At 44.2% G+C, this 20,073-nt stretch overlaps 1 protein-coding gene across 1 annotated transcript in view; it reads right to left on the bottom strand.

Moving 5' to 3' along the window:
- Nucleotides 1-7,993: 7,993 nt before the first annotated feature.
- Nucleotides 7,994-20,073, bottom strand: part of LOC105498189 (intelectin 2) — a 30,214-nt gene continuing 18,134 nt past the window's right edge. Inside the window, 1 exon segment of the mRNA XM_011770110.3 lies at nt 7,994-10,531. The gene's annotated coding sequence lies outside the window, so the exon portion shown is untranslated.

The raw sequence follows: 20,073 nt of genomic DNA, 5'->3' as shown, positions 1-20,073 counted from the left end.
ACTAAAATATAAGATGAAGAAAGATAGACATTATTTCTTGTTTTAACAATGCTTCCCATGTAACTAAACAATTCTGTTTTCCTCTCTTTTGGATGCTTCAGGGGTACTCTATAGCATCCCAAAGTTAGAGGTTAAAAAAGACTTAATTTTGAAGCTAAAGTTTGATTTTGGGAAGCCTGTCAAATATGTTAAAGTTTTAAAAGACTTAATGTTACAAAATAGAATTACAGGTCTGTATTTATCCATTTTCACACTGCTGATAAAGACATACCTGAGACTGGGCACTTTACAAAGGAAAGAGGTTTAATGGAGAACCCACATTTCCATGTAGCTGAGGAAGTCTCACAATCATGGCAGAAGGCAAGGAAGAGCAAGTCACATTTTACATGGATGGCAGCAGGCAAAGACAGAGAACTTGTGCAGGTGAACTCCCCTTTTTTTTGTTTTGTTTTGTTTTTGGTTTTGTTGCTGTTTTTGTTGTTGTTGTTTTGAGACAGAGTCTTGCTCTCCCACCCAAGCTAGAGTGCAGTGGCATGATCTCAACTCACTGCAACCTCTGCCTTCCAGGTTCAGGTGATTTTCCTGCCTCAGCCTCCTGAGTAGCTGGGATTACAGATGCCCTCCACCACTCCCAACTAATTTTTGTATGTTTTGAGACAGAGTCTTGCTCTCCCACCCAAGCTAGAGTGCAGTGGCATGATCTCAACTCACTGCAACCTCTGCCTTCCAGGTTCAGGTGATTTTCCTGCCTCAGCCTCCTGAGTAGCTGGGATTACAGATGCCCTCCACCACTCCCAACTAATTTTTGTATGTTTGGTAGAGACAGGGTTTTACCATCTTGGCTAGGCTGGTCTCAAACTCCTGACCTCATGATCCACCTGCCTTGGTCTCCCAAAATGCTGGAATTAAACTCCCGTTTTTAAAGCCAACAGATGTCATGAGACTTATTCACTAACACAAGAACAGCACAGAAAAGAACGGCCCACATGATTCAATTACTTCCCATCCAGTCCCTCCCACCACACGTGGGTGGGAATTATGGGAGCTACAAGATGAGATTTGGGTGGGGACACAGAGCCAAACCATATCAAGGTCACTATAAGTCATTCATTTTGCCAAAATGATAACTCAACAATTTTTAAAAGGCAAAAACCTCTACTCATTGATAGAGGGAAGATTTAGTTCCCCAAACTCTGTGTCTTGCCTTTCCCTTCCCTTTCCTATAGTTTATTCAAAAGACAAACAAAAATCTTTCATGGCCAGCCGTGGTGTCTCACACCTGTAATCCCAGTACTTTGGGAAGCTGAGGTGGGTGGATTGCCTGAGCTCAGGAGTTCAAGACCAGCCTGGGCAACACAGTGAAACCCCGTCTCTACTAAAATACAAAAATTAGCCAAATGTGGTGGCACACACCTCTAATCCCAGCTACTCGGGAGGCCAAGGCAGGAAAATTGCTTGAACCTGGGAGGCAGAGATTGCAGAGAGCTGAGATTGTGCCACTGCACTCCAGCCTGGGTGACAAAGCAAGACCCCATCTCCCAAAAAAAAAAAAAAAAAAAAAAAAAAAAAAAAAAACTTTCATTATTCTTTAATATACATGAAAATCTTACTCATGAGAAAAGCCAAGTTTCTTTTATTTCTTTAATTTTTTATTTTAAATTCTGGGATACATGTGTTGAATGTGCAGATTTGTTACATAGTTATACATGTGCCATGGTGGTTTGCTGCACCTATCAAGCCATCATCTCGGTTTTAAGCCACGCATGTATTAGGTATTTGTCCTAATGCTGTCCCTCCCCTTTTCCCCCACCCCACAACAGACCCTGGTGTGTGATGTTCCCCTCTCTCTGTCCATGTGTTCTCATTGTTCAGCTCCCACTTATGAGTAAGAACATGCAGTGTTTTGTTTTCTGTTCCTGTGTTAGTTTGCTGAGGATGATGGTTTCCAGCTTCATCCATGTCCCTGTAAAGGACACAAACTCATTCTTTTTTATGGCTGCATAGTATTCTATGGTGTATATGTGCCACATTTTCTTTATCCAGTCTATCACTGAAGGGCATTTGGGTTGGTTCTAAGTATTTGCTATTGTAAATAGTGCTGCAATAAACATAAGTGCACAGATGTGTGAGAAAGTCAAATTTCACCCTTGCATGAGTGTACTATTAATGTCAACATCAATTTTTAATAAAACTTTATAGACAAATCTATCTAATCTTAATCCGTTTGACCATAACGTAAGAGTCTCATAAGCCTCTTAAAACCCTTTACAAATTTTTGTTAAAGAGCAGATCAGTTCCTAAGAAAACCCTGTTGTGCTTATTCCAATGTTCAATTTATGGAAAAATCAAATAATACCCCTTTAAATTTAGCTGATATGTTCCCACACAGAATTTCTTTTACAATATTAATGTTTTATAAACCTTCCACAACTTGCTCAAGTTTTATCCTATCTAACTTAAAACAATCCTTTAATCGTTTAATTTAGGCATACACAAAACCCCACATTCCCATGCCTTCTTATAATCTTTTGCCAAAATTGCATTTTACTTTCCTCACACACCTTGCATGTAAAACTGTTTTTTCAGTAGTCTCAATTATGTCATACAATGTTAACTCTTAGCAATTTTTATCTTTGGTGAAAAACCTGGTAAGTTATTTTAATTATGTACTAGGTGTGGAGCCTAGGACACCAGAAAGAAATGCAGATAAAGTCTCATTTATTCCAGCATAGCCAGGGGGCATGGCTAATTCCACATGTCCCCAGGGCTTACCTAGAATGTAATGGCTCCAAAGCAAGTAAGTTGAACAATTTTCAGAAGACAAAGCAGTTTATAACCTTAAAGCATTTAGCAAACCTAATACCTGACCTGCATAATTTAGACCAAACAGCTTTATTTTACCAATAATATTTAAAACTCTTCATTTCTCAAAGTTACATTAACTAAAAGGCATTAATTACAGTTTTTATTTTTGATATGGTTCAGCTGTGTCCCCACCCAAATCTTATCTTGAATTGTAGCTCCCATAAATCCCATGTGCTATAGGAGGGACTAGGTGGGAAATAACTGAATCATGGAGGTGGTTTCCCCCATAATGTTCTCATGGTAGTGAATATATCTCACGAGATCTGATGGTTTTATGGAGGGAAAACCCCTTTCATTTTGTCCTTGTCCACCACCATGTAAGACATGCCTTTCACCTTCTGCCATGATTATGAGGCCTCCCCAGCCACACAGAACTGTGAGTCCATTAAACCTCTTTTTCTTTACAAATTACCCAGTCTTGGGTATGTCTTTATCAGCAATGTAAAAATGAACTAATATAGTAAATTGAACCAGGAGCGGGGCACTGCTGTAAAGATACCCAAAAATGTGAAAACGACTTTGGAACTGCATAGCAGGCAGAGGCTGGAACAGTTTGGAGGGCTCAGAAGACGACAGGAAAATGTGAGAAAGTTTGGAACTTCCTAGAGACTTGTTGAATGGCTTTGACCAAAATACTGATAATGACATGGATGGACAACGAAACCCAGGCTGAGGTGGTGTCAGATGGAGATGAGGAACTTGTTGGGAACTAGAGTAAAGGTGATTCTTGTTACGTTTAGCAAAGAGACTGGCAGCATTTTTCCCCTGACCTAGAGATTTGTGGAACTTTGAATTTGAGGGAGATGATTTAGGGTATCTGGTGGAAGAAATTTCTAAGCAGTGAAGCATTCAAGAAGTAACTTGGGTGCTGTTAAAAACATTCAATTTAAAAAGGGAAACAGAGCCTAAAAGTTCAGAAAGTTTGCAGCCCAACGATCTAATAGAAAAGAAAAACCTGGCCAGGCACGGTGGCTCATGCCTGTAATCCTAACACTTTGGGAGGCCGAGCTGGGCTGATTGCCTGAGCTCAGGAGTTTGAGACCAGCCTGGTCAACATGGTGAAACCCCATCTCTACTAAAATACAAAAGAAATTAGCCAGTTGTGGTGGTATGCACCTGTAGTCTCAGCTACTTGGGAGGCTGAGGCAGGATAATTCCTTGAACCCAGGAGGTGGAGGTTGCAGTGAGCCAAGATTGCATCACTGCACTCCAGCCTGGGCGACAAGACTGAGACTCCATCTCAAAAAAGAAAAGGAAAGAAAAACCCATTTTCTGAGGAGAAATTCAAGCCAGCTGCAGAAATTGGTCTAAGTAATCAGGAGCCACATGTTCATCACCAAGACAACAGGGAAAATATCTCCAGAGCATGTCAGAGAGCTTTGAAGCAGACCCTCCCATCACAGGCCCTAAGGCCTAGGCGGAAACAATGGTTTCATGGGCAGGACACAGGGGACCCCTGCTGTGTGCAGTCTAGAGGCTTGGTGCCCTGCATCCCAGCCACTCTAGCCATGCCTAAATGTGCCAAGGTACAGCTCAGGCCATGATTTCAGAGAGTGTAAGCCCCAATCCTTGGCAACTTCCATGTGGTGTTGAGTCTGCAGATGTATAGAAGTCAAGAATTGAGGTTTGGGAACCTCCATGTAGATTTCAGAGGATGTACAAAAACACCTGGATGTTCAGGCAAAAGTTTGCTGCCAGGGTGGGGTCCTTATGGAGCATCTCTGCTAGGGAAGGGAAATGTGGGGTTGAAGCCTGCACACAAAGTCCCCACTGGGGCACTGCTTAGTGGAGCTGTGAGAAGAGAGCCACCATCCTCCAGACCCCAGAATGGTAGATCCACCAGCAGCTTTCACCATCCACCTGGAAAAGCCACAGGCACTCAACACCAGCCTGTGAAAACAGCCAGGAAGGAGGCTGTACCCTGTAAAGCCACAAGGACATAGCTGCCCAAGACCATAGGAACTCACCTCTTGCATCAGCATGACCTGGATTTGAGACACAAAGTCAAAGGAGATCATTTGGTGCTTTAAGATTCGACTGCCCTGCTGGATTTTGGAATTGCATGGGGCCTTTAGCCCCTTCTTTTTAGCCAATTTCTCCAATTTGGAATGGGTGTACTAATCCAATGCCTGTACCCCCATTGTAGCTAGAAAGTAACTAACTCGGTTTTGATTTTACAGGCTCATAGGTGGAAGGGACATGCCTTGTCTCAGATGAGACTTTGGGCTGTGGAATTTTGAGTTAATGCTAAAATGACTCAAGACTTTGGGGCACTGATGGGAAGGCATGATTGATTTTGAAATCTGAAGACATGAGATTTGCGAGGGGCCAGGGGTGAAATGATATGGCTTGGCTTGTCCCCACCCAAATCTCAATTGAATTGTAGCTCCCATAATTCCCATGTGTTGTGGGAGGAACTCAGTGGGAGATAATTGAATTATGGGGGCAGTTTCCCCCACACTGTTCTCATGGTAGTGAATATGTCTCACAAGATCTGATGGTTGTATAACGGGAAACCCTATCACTTTATTCTCATTCTCTATTGCCCACTGCCATGTAAGATGTGCCTTTCACCTTCTGCCACGATTGTGAGGCCTCCCCAACCATGTGAAACTGTGAGTCCATTAAACATCTTTTTCTTTATAATTTTTTTTTTTTTGAGACAAAGTCTCATCTCTTTCACCCAAGCTGGAGTGAAGTGGCACAATTTGGCTCACCTCTGCCTCCTGGATTCAAACAATTCTCCTGTCTCAGTCTCCCGAGCAGCTGGGATTACAGGCATGTACCACCGTGTCCAGCTAGTTTTTGTATTTTTAGAAGAGATGGGGCTTCACCATATTGGCCAGGCTGGTTTCAAACTCCTGACCTCAGGTAATTCACCTGCCTTGGCCTCCCAAAGTGCTAGGATTACAGGTGTAAGCCACCACGTCCAGCCTTTCTTTATAAATTATCCAATCTCAGGTATGTCTTTATCAGCAGCATGAAAACAGATGAAAACAATTTTTCTGACAAAATATTTGATTTAAGTGCTTCTTATTAGCCCAATTAATCAGAACTTTTTCATATAAACATCACACACAACACATAAATATATAGACAGAAGAAGATCCAGTAGTTGTAAGATTTTTCATTTGTCAGTTTTTGAGATTCTTAATTGGATTACTGGATTCAGGGTGGAGTCCTTTGAGGAAAAGGGCTAGGAAAACATGCAATTTCTAGGGCCTAATAAGCAGGCACAGATGGAAAGCAAACAGATCTCCAAAAATTCAGGGTCCCATTTTTATGCCGGATTCTGGATCCCCAAAAGAGAAATGGTGTGGAACAAGACAGTGCAATGATTTTACTGTACATTTCATTGCAAAGCAACCCAAAGCCAATCAACCCATTTTTGATCAGTTCATCCCCCATGGGAGTCTTACCTTTCAGTGGGGGTAGGAGGACACCCAACTAGGTGTGGAGCCTGGGACGCCAAGCTCCTAGGCTAGTGTATTTAGCTTTAGGTTTTGAGAGGAATGGTATGTTTTGGCTCTGTCCTCACCCAAATATCATCTTGAATTCCCATGTGGTGTGGGAGGGACCCAGTGGAAGGTAATTGAATCGTGCAGACAGGTCTTTCCTATGCTGTTCTCATGATAGTGAATAAGTCTCATGAGATCTGATGGTTTGATAAGGGGAAAGCCATTTTGCTTGGCTCTCATTCTGTCTTTGCCTGCTGCCATCCACATAAGATGTGACTTGTTTCTCCTTGCCTTCCACCTTGATTGTGAGGCCTCCCCAGTCATGTGGAACTGTAAGTCCAATAAACCTCTTTCTTTTGTAAATTGTCCAGTCTCAGGTATGTCTTTATCAGCAGCATGAAAATGGACTAATACAAGGGATTTATCTACTTTCAATTCCTGGGGTTTCATGAGGAAAAAAGATTTTTCCCAAAATGGGGTCTGTGGCACTTCCTCCGATTTTCCCAAGGAGTCTGGGCTGTTAGAAATTATCTTAGGTCGCCGGGCGTGGTGGCTCACGCCTGTAATCCCAGCACTTTGGGAGGCCGAGGTGGGCGGATCACAAGGTCAGGAGATCGAGACCATGGTGAAACCCTGTCTCTACTAAAAATAGAAAAAATTAGCCGGGCGCAGGGGCGGGCGCCTGTAGTCCCAGCTACTCGGGAGGCTGAGGCAGGAGAATGGCGTGAACCCGGGAGGTGGAGCTTGCAGTGAGCCGAGATTGCGCCACTGCACTCCAGCCTGGGCGACAGAGCGAGACTCCGTCTCAAAAAAAAAAAAAAAAAAAAAAATTATCTTAGGTCTTCACACCTGTAATCCCAGCATTTTGGGAGGCCAAGGAGGGCAGATCACAAGGTCAGGAGCTCGAGACCATCCTGGCCAACCTGGTGAAACCCCTGTCTCTACTGAAAATACAAAAATTAGCTGGGTGTGGTGGTGCATGCCTGTAGTCCCAACTACTCAGGGGGCTGAGGCACAAGAATCACTTGAACCCACAAGGCAGAGGTTGTAGTGAACCGAGATCACACCACTGCACTCCAGCCTGGGTGACAGAGCAAGACTCCATCTAAAAAAAAACAAAAAAAACAAAAAAGAAATTATCTTAAATCTGTCCGGGCATGGTGATGCATGCCTGTAATCCCAGCACTTTGAGAGACTCAGGCAGGTGGATCACCTGAGGTCAGGAGGTTGAGACCAGCCTGACCAACATAGTGAAACCCCGTCTCTACTAAATACAAAAATTGGCCAGGCGTGGTAGCACATGCCTGTAATCCCAGCTATTTGGGAGGCTGAGGCACAAGAATTGCTTAAACCTGGGAGTCAGAGGTTGCAGTGAGCCAAGATCGCACCATCGCACTCCAGCCTGGGCATTAAATTCCTTCCCAAAAAAAAAAAGAAAGAAATGATCTTAGGTCCTCTCATGTGTGCATCAAGAGTGGCAAGAAGACAAAATGGAGAAAATCAATTCAGTTGTCTGAACAGATAAAAATCTTTTTTTTCCCCAGAAAAACAAGATCCAGAAGATCCAGAAAGAGAAAGAAAAAAACAAACAAAAAAATAACAACAAAAAATAATATATATAAATATATATATATACATATATATATATGTCTTGTCAATATACCTATAGCTCGAATATCTGCTTTTAATTAAGTTGACTTTGAACCAAATATCTTATTATAAGACTATAGCCAGAACAAGCAGCAAATATTTCTTACCTTTGAACTTTACCAAAGGCAACATTCCCAGTGCTCAGAGAAAAGAAAATTCAAGACAGGAAGTCAGAAGTTGTTCATGGAGGGAAAGAGAATCAATAAATGGCAAACATCACACAGATATCAAACCAAAAAGTGTTGCAACAGTGGGTAGCTAGTTAGGTATGAGCAGGGCAGGAGAGGGCTCCCCACACACAGACACACACACATACACATACACACAGACACACACACACGCACACACACTAGTGAAAGGTGACAGCATGCTGGCAGCCCTCGCTCACTCTCTGTGCCTCCTGGGCCTAGGCACCCACTCCGGCCATGCTTGAGGAGCCCTTCAGCCCGCTGCTGCACTGTGGAAGCCCCTCTCTGGGCTGGCCAAGGCCAGAGCCGGCTCTCTCTGCTTGCCGGGAGGTGTGGAGGAAGAGGTGTGGGTGGGAAAGCTACAAGGCACTGGCGGGCCAGTGTGAGTTCCAGGTGGGCGTGGGCTTGGCAGGCCCCACACTCAGAGCAGCCAGCTGGTGCCACCGGCCCTGGACAGTGAGGGGGTTAGCACCCCGGCCAGCAGCTGCAGAGGATGTGTTGGATCCCCCAGCAGTGCCGGCTGGCCAGTGCCGCTCTCAGATTCTCAGGGGCCTCAGCCGCGCCCCCCTGCACCCTGCCCCTCAGGGCAGGGCTCGAGACCTGCAGCTCGCCATGCCCGAACCGCCCTGTCACCTGTGGGCTCCCATGAGGCCCAAGCTTCCCTGATGGGCACCACCCCCTGCTCCTAGGCACCTGGTCCCATCCACCCTGGAAGGGCTGAGGAGTGCGGGCGCACAGCACGGTACTGGCAGGATCCACTAGGCAAGCCAGCTGGGCTCCTGAGTGGGGTGGGGACTTGGAGAATTTTATGTCTAGGGAAAGGATTGTAAATGCACCAATCAGTGCTCTGTGTCTAGCTAATCTAGTGAGGACTTGGAGAACTTTTGTGTCTAGCTAAAGGATTGTAAATGCACCAATCAGCACTCTGTCAAAACGGACCAATCAGCTCTCTGTAAAACGGACCAATCAGCTACCTGTAAAATGGACCAATCAGCTCTCTGTAAAATGGACCCATCCGCAGGATGTGAGTGGGGTCAGATGAGGGAATACAAGCAGACTGCCCTATCCAGCAGTGGCAACCGCCTGGGGTCCCCTTGCAGGCTGTGGAAAGTTTGTTCTTTTGCTTTTCGCAATAAATCTTGCTGCTGCTCACGCTTTGGGTCTGCGCCACCCTTATGACCTGTAACACTCACCAGGAAGGTCTGCAGCTTCACTCCTGAAGCCAGCAAGACCGTGAACCCACCGGGAGGAATGAGCAACTCCAGATGCACGGCTTTTATGAACTGCAACACTCACCATGAAGGTCTGCAGCTGCACTCCTGAAGCCAGCAAGACCACAAACCCACCAGAAGGAAGAAACTCCAGACACGTCTGAACATCAGAAGGAACAAACTCCGGATACACCATCTTTAAGAACACTCACCATGAGGGTCCGCAGCTTCATTCTTGAAGTCAGTGAGACCAAGAACCCACCAATTCCGGACACACTAGGAGTGTTGGGCGACCATCAGGTGATGGTCAGGCAGTTGTTAACTGTTTCGTTAAAGTAGTAATTGTTCACAGCTGGTGCCAGGGAACAGCAGTCTCCTAATAGACACAAAACACCTGAAACTAATCAGCAGCTTCCCAGTAAGATCTCAGGTTCGGGGAGAAGTAACACAAGATCCCAGAAGTATGCCAGCCTATAAAACTCCGAGTTAAGAGGTCAAGCTGCACACCTGGCCTCTCAAGTCACCCACGCCTGTAACTCCAGCACTTTGGGAGGTTGAGGCAGGCAGATTGCCTAAGATCAGGAGTTTGAGACCAGCCTGACCAACATAATGAAACCCCATCTCTATAAAAATACAAAAATTAGCCACGTGTGGTGGTGGGTGCCTGTAATCCCAGCTACTCAAGAGGCTGAGGCAGGAGAATCCCTTGAGTCTGGGAGGCAGGTTCACTGCAAGCCACTGGAGTGTGTGCCACTGCATTCCAACCTGTGCAACAGAGCCAGACAAGAAAAGCAAAGGGGTCGAACACAAAAATCCATGCAAATTTCTGAAAGCCAAGTTTTACACCCCTGAATACTGCCATTTACTACCCGTTTCTTTCTGACCCAGTCAAATGTAAGAGGCTTCTAACTAGATCCAAGCCAGTTAATCAGTTCATTACTGAATCCAATCTGGTCTGGACCCAGTCTTCTGTTATACTTTCAAACCAAGTTTGGATCAGAAATTTGCTCAGAGAATTCAGACAACTCAAAACACAAATCTATGGAGCTTCGGAATCTGAGAGATTCTGAGAGAGAACTTACCCACGATCCCTGCTTGGTCACTCAGCATTCCTGGGGGTTGTGAGAAGTTGTACTTCAGATCCCACTTCTGACACCATCTGATAAAAGAATAACTTCAGCCAAATTAAATTTAAAAGAGTTTAATTGAGCAGTGAACGATTGAAGGGCAGCCTTCTGAGCCAGGGTAGACTCAGAGACTCCAGCAGAACCACATGGTGGAAGATTCATGAACAGAAAAAGGAAGGTGACATATGGAAAATCAAAGTGATGTACAGAAACAGCTGCATTGGTTATAGCTTGGCATTTGCCTAATTTGAACATTTAGCCACATTTGATTGACCAAAACTTAGTGATTGGCACAAGAGTAGACTACAGTTTGTTTATACTTCCATTTAGGCCATAGTTCGTGATGTACAGAGAAACCTTTAGGCCAAAATAAAGTATGCAAGGAGGCAGCTATAGACTAAACTTGATTTAACAAGGGATGAAATTTAAGATTATGTCACACAAAGAGAAAGAAGGGCCTGGGCACCTGTAGTCCCAACACTCTGGTAGGCCAAGGCAGGAGGATTACTTGAGCCCAGGAGTATGAGACCAGTGTGGGAAACAGACTCATGAATCATTCACTGCTCAATTAAACTCTTTTAAATTTAATTTGAGTTAATAGAGACCCCATCTCTACAAAAAAAATTTTAAAAATAAAATTTTAGGCCAGGCGTGGTGGCGCCAAGACCAGAGGATAACTTGAGGTTAGAAGTTCGAGATCAGCCTGACCAACATGGTAAAACCCCATCTCTACTAAAAATACAAAAATTAGCCAGGTGTGATGGTGGGCACCTGTAATCCCAGCAACTTGGGAGGCCAAGGCAGGAGAATTGCATGAACCCAGGAGGCGGAGGTTCACAGTGAGCTGAGATTGTGCCACTGCACTCCAGCTTGGGCAACAGAGGGAGACTCCATCTCGAAAATAAATAAATAAGGCTGGGCACAGTGGCTCAAGCCTGTAATTCCAGCACTTTGGGAGGCAGAGGCGGGCGGATCGCAAGGTCAGGAACTTGAGATTAGCTTGGCCAATATGGTGAAACACCATCTCTACTAAAAATATGAAAATTAGCTGAGCGCAGTGGTGGGTGTCTGTAATCCCAGCTACTCAGGAGGCTGAGGCAGGAGACTTGCTTGAACCTGGGAGGCTGAGGTTGCAGTGAGCTGAGATCACACCACTGCACTCCAGCCTGGTTGACAGAGTGAGGCTCCATCTCAAAATAAATAAATTAATTAATTAATTCGATTTTAAGAAAAGAGAAGAAGGTTTAATAATGATTTGGAGGGTTATATATCAGATATCACTTAGGGCCAGGCACAGTGGCTCACGCCTGTAATCCCAGCACTTTGGGAGGCCAAGGCGAGTGGATCACCTGAGGTCAGGAACTCGATACCAGCCTGACCAACATGGTGAAACCCCATCTCTACCAAAAATACAAAAACTTAGCCGGGCGTGGTGGCAGGCGCCTGTAGTCCCGGCTACCTTGGGAGGCTGAGGCAGGAGAAACACTTGTACCCAGGAGGTGGAGGTTGCAGTGAGCCAAGATTGCAACTTTGCACTTCAGCCTGGAGGACAGAAGTGAAACTCTCTCAAAAAAAAAAAAAAAAAAGGTATGGGCCAGGCACAGTGGCTCACGCCTGTAATCCCAACACTTTGGGAAACCGAGGCAGGTGGATCACCTGTGGAGTGAAACTCTGTCTCTATTAAAAATACAAAAATTTAGCCAGACTTGGTGGCGGTCGCCTGTAGTCCCAGCTACCTCGGGAGGGTGAGGCAGGAGAATGGCATGAACCCGGGAGGCAGAGCTTGCAGTGAGCCGAGCCAAGATCATGCCACTTCACTCCAGCCTGGGCGACAGAGCAAGACTCCATCTAAAAGAAAAAGCTATCACTTAAAAATAGGAGTAAGTGAATGAGTAAGTCAGCCTCACCTTCAAAATAATCTAACCTGACCACCATTCACACCCCTACTGCTTTCATCCTTATCTAGGCCACTAGCATCCCCTGGCTGGCTGCAAGTCTCCTCTTTGGTCTCTCGGCTTCTGCTCTTGGCAGTCTTCAATATATCCTCACCACAGCCAAAGTCATCCTGCTAAATCAGGTTACCCTCCTACTCAGACCCCTCTGAATGGCCAACACCATTTATTAAATAGGGAACCCTTTCCCCATTTCTTGTTTTTGTCAGGTTTCTCAAAGATCAGATGGTTGTAGATGTGTGATGTTATTTCTGAGGGCTCCGTTTTGTTCCATTGGTCTATATCTCTGTTTTGGTACCAGTACCATGCTGTTTTGATTACTGTAGCCTTGTAGTATAGTTTGAAGTCAGGTAGTGTGATGCCTCCAGCTTTGTTCTTTTGGCTTAGGATTGTCTTGGCAATGCAGCCTTTTTTTTTTTTTTTTTTTTGGTTCCATATGAAATTTAAAGTAGTTTTTTCCAATCCTGTGAAGAAAGTCTTGGAATGTTCTTCCATTTGTTTGTGTCCTCTTTAATTTCATTGAGCAGTGGTTTGTAGTTCTCCTTGAAGAGGTCCTTCACATCCCTTGTAAGTTGGACTCCTAGGTATTTTATTCCTTTGTAGCAACCATGAATGGAAGTTCACTCATGATTTGGCTCTCTGTTTGTCTATTATTGGTGTATAGGTATGCTTGTGATTTTTCACATTGATTTGGTATCCTGAGACTTTGCTGAAGTTGCTTATCAACTTAAGGAGATTTTGGACTGAGATGATGGGGTTTTCTAAATATACAATCATGTCATCTTCAAAGAGGGACAATTTGACTTCCTCTTTTCCTAATTTAATGCCCTTTATTTCTTTCTCTTGTCTGATTGCCCTGACCAGAACTTCCAACACTATGTTGAATAGGAGTGATGAGAGGGGCACCCCAGTCTGGTGCCAGTTTTCAAAGGGAATGCTTCCAGTTTTTGCCAATTCAGTACGATATTGGCTGTGGATTTGTCATAAATAACTCTTACTATTTTGAGATAGTTCCATCAATACCTAGTTTATTGAGAGTTTTTAGCATGAAGGGCTGTTGAATTTTATTGAAGGCCTTTTCTGCATCTATTGAAATAATCCTGTGGTTTTTGTCTTTGGTTCTGTTTATATGATGGATTACATTTATTGATTTGCGTATGTTGAACCAGCCTTGCATCCCAGGGATCACACCAACTTAATCTTGGTGGATAAGCTTTTTGATGTGCTGCTGGATTCAGAATGCCAGTATTTTATTGAGGATTTTTGCATTGATGCTCATCAGAGATACTGGTCTAAAATTCTCTTGTTTTGTTGTGTCTCTGCAAGGCTGTGGTATCAGGATGATGCTGGCCTCATAAAATGAGTTAGGGAGGATTCCCTCTTTTTCTATTGATTGGAATAATTTCAGAAGAAATGGTACCAGCTCCTCTTTGTACCTCTGGTAGAATTCAACTGTTAATCCGTCTGGACCTGGACTTTTTTTTTTTTGGTTGACAGGCTATTAATTATTGTCTCAATTTCAGAGCCTGTTATTGGTCTATTCGGGGATTCAACTTCTTCCTGGTTTAGTCTTGGGAGGGTGTATGTGTCCAGGAATTTATCCATTTCTTCTAGATTTTCTAGTTTATTTGTGTAGAGGTGTTTATAGTATTCTCTGATGGTAGTTTGTATTTCTGTGGGATCAGTGGTGATATCCCCTTTATCATTTTTTTATTGCATCTATTTGATTCTTCTCTCTTTTCTTCTTTATTAGTCTTGCTAGTGGTCTATCAATTTTGTTGATCTTTTCAAAAAACCAGCTCCTGGATTCATTGATTTTTTGGAGGGTTTTTTGTGTCTCTATCTCCTTCAGTTCTGCTTTGATCTTTGTTATTTCTTGTCTTCTGCTAGATTTTGAATGTGTTTACTCTTGCTTCTCTAGTTCTTTTAAGTGTGATGTTAGGGTGTAGATTTTAGATCTTTCCTGCTTTCTCTTGTGGGCATTTAGCACTATACATTTCCCTCTACACACTGCCTTAAATGTGTCCCAGAGATTCCAGTACCTTGTGTCTTTGTTCTCACTGGTTTTAAAGAACATCTTTATTTCTGCCTTCATTTCGTTATGTACCCAGTAGTCATTCAGGAGCAGGTTGTTCAGTTTCCTTGTAGTTGTGCAGTTTTGAGTGAGTTTCTTAGTCCTGAGTTCTAATTTGATTGCACTGTGGTCTGAGAGACAGTTTTTTGTGATTTCTGTTCTTTTACATTTGCTGAGGAGTGCTTTACTTCTAACTATGTGGTCAATTTTGGAATAAGTGCGATGTGGTGCTGAGGAGAATGTATATTCTGTTGATTTGGGGTGGAGAGTTCTGTAGATGTCTGTTAGGTCCACTCAGTGCAGAGCTCAATTCAAGTCCTGGATATCCTTGTTAACCTTCTGTCTCATTGATCTGTCTAACGTTCACAGTGAGGTGTTAAAGTCCCCCATTATTATTGTGTGGGAGTCTAAGTCTCTTTGTAGGTCTCTAAGAACTTGCTTTATGAATTTGGGTGCTCCTGTATTGGATGCACATATATTTAGGATAGTTAGCTCTTCTTGTTGAATTGATGCCTTTCCCACTATGTAATGGCCTTCTTTGTCTCTTTAGATCTTTGTTGGTTTAAAGTCTGTTTTATCAGAGAATAGAATTGCAATCCCTGCTTTTTTTTGCTTTCCACTTGTTGGTAGATCTTCCTCCATCCCTTTATTTTGAGCCTATGTGTGTCTCTGCATGTGAAATGGGTCTCCTGAATACAGCACACTGATGGGTCTTGACTCTTTATCCAATTTTCCAGTCTGTGTCTTCTAATTAGGGCATTTAGCCCATTTACATTTAAGGTTAATATCATTAATATTTACATTTAAGGTTAATTATGTGTGAATTTTATCCTGTCGTTATGATGTTAGCTGGTTATTTTGCCCATTAGTTGATGCAGTTTCTTCCTAGCATTGCTGATCTTTACAATTTGGCATGTTTGGCAGTGGCTGGTACCAGTTGTTCCTTTCCATGTTTGCTGCTTCCTTCAGGAGCTCTTGTAAGGCAGGCTTGGTGGTGACAAAATATCTCAGCATTTGCTTGTCTGTAAAGGATTTTATTTCTCACTCACTTATGAAGCTTAGTTTGGCTGGATATGAAATTCTGGGTTGAAAATTCTTTTCTTTAAGAATGTTGAATATTGGTCCCCACTCTCTTCTAGCTTGTAGAGTTTCTTCTGAGAGATACGCTATTAGTTTGATGGGTTTCCCTTTGTGGGCAACCTGACCTTTCTCTCTGGCTGCCCTTAACATTTTTCCCTTCATTTCAACCTTGGTGAATCTGATAATTTTTTTTTTTTTTTTTTTTTTTTGAGACGGAGTCTTGCTCTGTCACCCAGGCTGGAGTGCAGTGGCCGGATCTCAGCTCACTGCAAGCTCCGCCTCCCGGGTTTACGCCATTCTCCTGCCTCAGCCTCCCGAGTAGCTGGGACTACAGGCGCCCGCCACCTCGCCCAGCTATTTTTTTTGTATTTTTTAGTAGAGACGGGGTTTCACCGTGTTAGCCGGGATCATCTCTCAATCTCCTGACCTCGTGATCCACCCGTCTCGGCCTCCCAAAGTGCTGGGATTACAGGCTTGAGCCACCGCGCCCGGCAAATCTGATAATTATGTGTCTTGAGGTTGCTCTTCTCGAGGAGTATCTTTGTGGTGTTCTCTACATTTCCTGAATTTGAATGTTGGCCTGCCTTTCTAAGTTGGGGAAGTTCTCCTGGATAATAACCTGAACAGTGTTTTCCAGTTTGGTTCCATTCTCCCCATCACTTTCAGGTACACCAATCAAATGTAGATTTAGTCTTTTCACATAGTCCCATATTTCTTGGAGGCACCATTCATTTCTTTTTATTCTTTTTTCTCTAAACTTCTCTTCTTGGTTCATTTCATTAATTTGATCTTCAATCACTGATACCCTTTCTTCCACTTGATCGAATCAGTTACTGTAGCTTGTACATGCATCAGGTAGTTCACATGCCATGGTTTTCACCTCCATCAGGTCATTTAAGGTCCTCTCTACACTGTTGATTCTAGTTAGCCATGAGCCTAATCCTTTTTCAAGGTTTTTAGCTTCCTTGCGATGGTTCGAACATCCTCCTTTAGCTCAGAGAAGTTTGTTATTACCGATCATCTGAAGCGTACTTCTGTCAACTCATCAAGGTCATTCTGCATCCAGCTTTGTTCCATTGCTGGAGAGGAGCTGAGATCGTTTGGAGGAGAAGAGGCGCTCTGATTTTTAGAATTTTCAGGTTTTCTGCTCTGGTTTCTCCCCATCTTTGTGGCTTTATCTACCTTTGGTCTTTGATGATGGTGACTTACAGTTGGGCTTTTGGTGTGGATGTCCTTTTTGTTGATGTTGATGCTATTCCTTTCTGTTTGTTAGTTTTCCTTCTAACAGTAAAATCCCTCAGCTGCAGGTCTGTTGGATTTTGCTGGAGGTCCACTCTAGACCCTGTTTGCCTGGGTATCACCAGCAGAGGCTTCAGAATAGCAAATATTGCAGAACAGCAAATATTGCTGCCTGATCCTTTCTCTGGAACCTTCATCTCAGAGAGGCACCCAGCTGTATGAGGTGTCAGTTGGCCCCTACTGGGAGCTGTCTCCCAGTTAGGCTATCTGCGGGGTCAAGGACCCACTTGAGAGGGCAGTCCGTCTGTTCTCAGAGATCAAACACCATGCTGGGAGAACCACTGCTCTCTTCAGAGCTGTCAGACATATATGTTTAAGTCTGTAGAAGTTTCTGCTGCCTTTTGTTCAGCTATGCCCTGCCCCTAGAGGTTGAGTCTACAGAGGCAGGCAGGCCTTGTTGAGCTGCAGTGGGCTCCACCCAGTTCTAGCTTCCTGACCACTTTCTTTACCTACTCAAGGCTCAGCAATGGTGGATGCCTCTCCGCCAGCCAAGCTGCTGCCTCACAGCTCGATCTCGGACTGCTGCACTAACAGTGAGCAAGGCTCCATGGGTGTGAGACCTGCTGAGCCAGGCACAGGATATAATCTCCTGGTGTGCCATTTGCTAAGACCGTTAGAGAAGCACAGTATTTGGGTTGCAGTGTCCCAATTTTCCAGCTACAGTCTGTCACGGCTTCCCTTGGCTAGGAAAGGGAAATCCCCTGACCCCTTGTGCTTTCCGGGTGAGGTGATGCCCTGCCCTGCTTCAGCTCACACTCCAAGGGCTGCACCCACTGTCCAACCAGTCCCCGTGAGATGAACCAGGTACCTCAGTTGGAAATGCAGAAATCACCTGTCTTCTGCATCAATCACACTGGGAGCTGCAGACCGGAGCTGTTCCTATTCAGCCATCTTGGAACCCTTCTCAATATTTAGTATTTTAAATATTTAGTTTCTTGTTAGCTGGTCTTCAGTTGACTTGGTTCTCTATCTAGTTACAGCCATGCTGCATATTGCAGTCATGCAGTCATCTATACATTATTTAAATGGGTTTAAATGTTAAATGTGTTACCCATGAATAATAAAATAGACCTTTATGAAAACTATAAAAACAAAATACACAAAAAAAGCCACTGGGTACATTTGTTTAAATCTTTTTTTTTTTTTTTTTTAATGGAGTTTCACTATTTGTTGCTCTGCCTGGAGTGTAGTGGCACAATCTCAGCTCACTGCAACCTCCACTTCCCAGGTTCAAGCAATTCTCCTGTCTTAGCCTCCCCAGTAGCTGGGATTACAGGTGCCTGCCACCGCACCCATCTAATTTTTTGTATTTTTAATAGAGATGGGGTTTCACCATGTTGGCCAGGCTGGTCTTGAACTCCTGACCTCAGGTGATCCATCCACCCTCAGCCTCCCAAAGTGCTGGGATTACAGGCGTGAGCCACCATGCCTCAATGTTCTTGGGCCAGGTGCGGTGGCTCACCCCTGTAATACCAGCACTTTGGGAGGCTGAAGCAGGGAAATCACGAGGTCAGATCAAGACCATCCTGGCTAACACGGTGAAACCCCTTCTCTACTAAAAATACAAAAAAATTAGCTGGGCATGGTGGTGGGCACCTGTAGTCCCAGCTACTCGGGAGGCTGAGGCAGGAGAATGGCATGAACCTGGGAGGTGGAGGTTGCAGTGAGCAGAGATCTCGCCACTGCACTCCAGCCTGAGTGACAGAGCAAGACTCCGTCTCAAAAAAAAAAAAAAGTTCTTTATTGCCTTCAGCTGTCAGGGCTTCGTGACTTCCATTCTATAGAATTTAAACAAAATCCTCTATTTCTCAATGGCAGCATAGCTGGCATTTGAGATCAGATCATTCTTTGTTGTGGAGCATGGATGTCCTGTGCAGTATAAGGTGTTTTGCAGCATCTGCAGCCTCTACTCACTAGATTTCCGTAGCGCTCCTGCCAGGCCCTCCACCACCACTGGTTACAGTGTCTCCAGACATTGCCAAATGTTCCCTAGATGTAGGGTTGCCAGGTAGAATATTGCGTGGGACAAACATACTAAAAATACTATCAATTGTTTATCTGAAATGCAAATTTAATTTGGCCTTCCATATCTTTATTTGCTAAATCTGGCAACCCTATCTGAGAGGTAAAATCACCCCTACATCTCCTACCTCCCATCCTATTTGAGAACCAATGCTCTAGTCCACAGGGAGCAATGGAGAAAAAATGTGGTAACAGGTTTGGGAAATGTTATGATTAGATTTGCATTTGGAACAAAACACTTTTTTTGTCTGTTTTGTTTTGCGTGAGATGCAGTCTCTCTCTGTTGTCCAGGCTGGAGTGCAGTGGCACAATCTCAGCTCACTGCAACCTCCACCTCCCAGGTTCAAGGGATTCTCCTGCCTCAGCCTCCCCAGTAGCTGGGATGACAGGTGCCTGCCACCACACCTGGCTAATTTCACCATGTTGGCCAGGAAGGTCTTGATCTCTTGACCTCGTGAGCCACCCCGCACGGCATGGAACCAAAAACACTATAAAACATCCGAGCCCTCTTCACCATCTGGGAATGCTGTAGTCAGCATCCTGTTTGAGACCTGATTGGAATGCCAGGCTCTCCCTTTTTTTTTTTTTTTTTTTTTTTTTTTTGAGACGCAGTATTGCTGTCACGCAGGCTGGAGTGCAGTGTTGAGATCTTGGCTCACTGTAACCCCCACCTCCTGGGTTCAAGCGATTCTCCTACCTCAGCCTCCTGAGTAACCAGGACTACAGGTGCACACCACCACGCCTGGCTAATTTTTGTATTTGTAGTAGAGACAGTGTTTCACCATATTGTCTAGTCTGGTCTCAAAACTCCTGACCTCATGATTCACCTGCTTCAGCCTCCCAAAGTGCTGGGATTACAGGTGTGAGCCACCACACCTGGCCGTCTCTGCTTTTTAGTAAGCAACTGGAGTTGGGACTCCATATGTGACCAGGCACATGCACCTCTGAGGAGACTACCCTGACTGCTAAAGCTGGAAGAATAAAAGAAATGGGTGGTTGTGCCTTCTATCTCCTGTTTATCTTCTTTAACATGTTTATATTGAAGGCTTTATTTAATTAGCTAATAAAGGTGCATTAGGAAGAATTAACATGAAATATTTTCTATTGTCCTTAAATCCAGTTCAGGGATCTCCTAAAAACAGGAACA

The sequence above is a fragment of the Macaca nemestrina genome, chromosome 1 (assembly GCF_043159975.1).
Source record: "Macaca nemestrina isolate mMacNem1 chromosome 1, mMacNem.hap1, whole genome shotgun sequence".
NCBI classification, from domain to species: Eukaryota; Metazoa; Chordata; class Mammalia; order Primates; family Cercopithecidae; genus Macaca; species Macaca nemestrina.
This window is presented reverse-complemented; position numbering and strand designations above follow the sequence as displayed.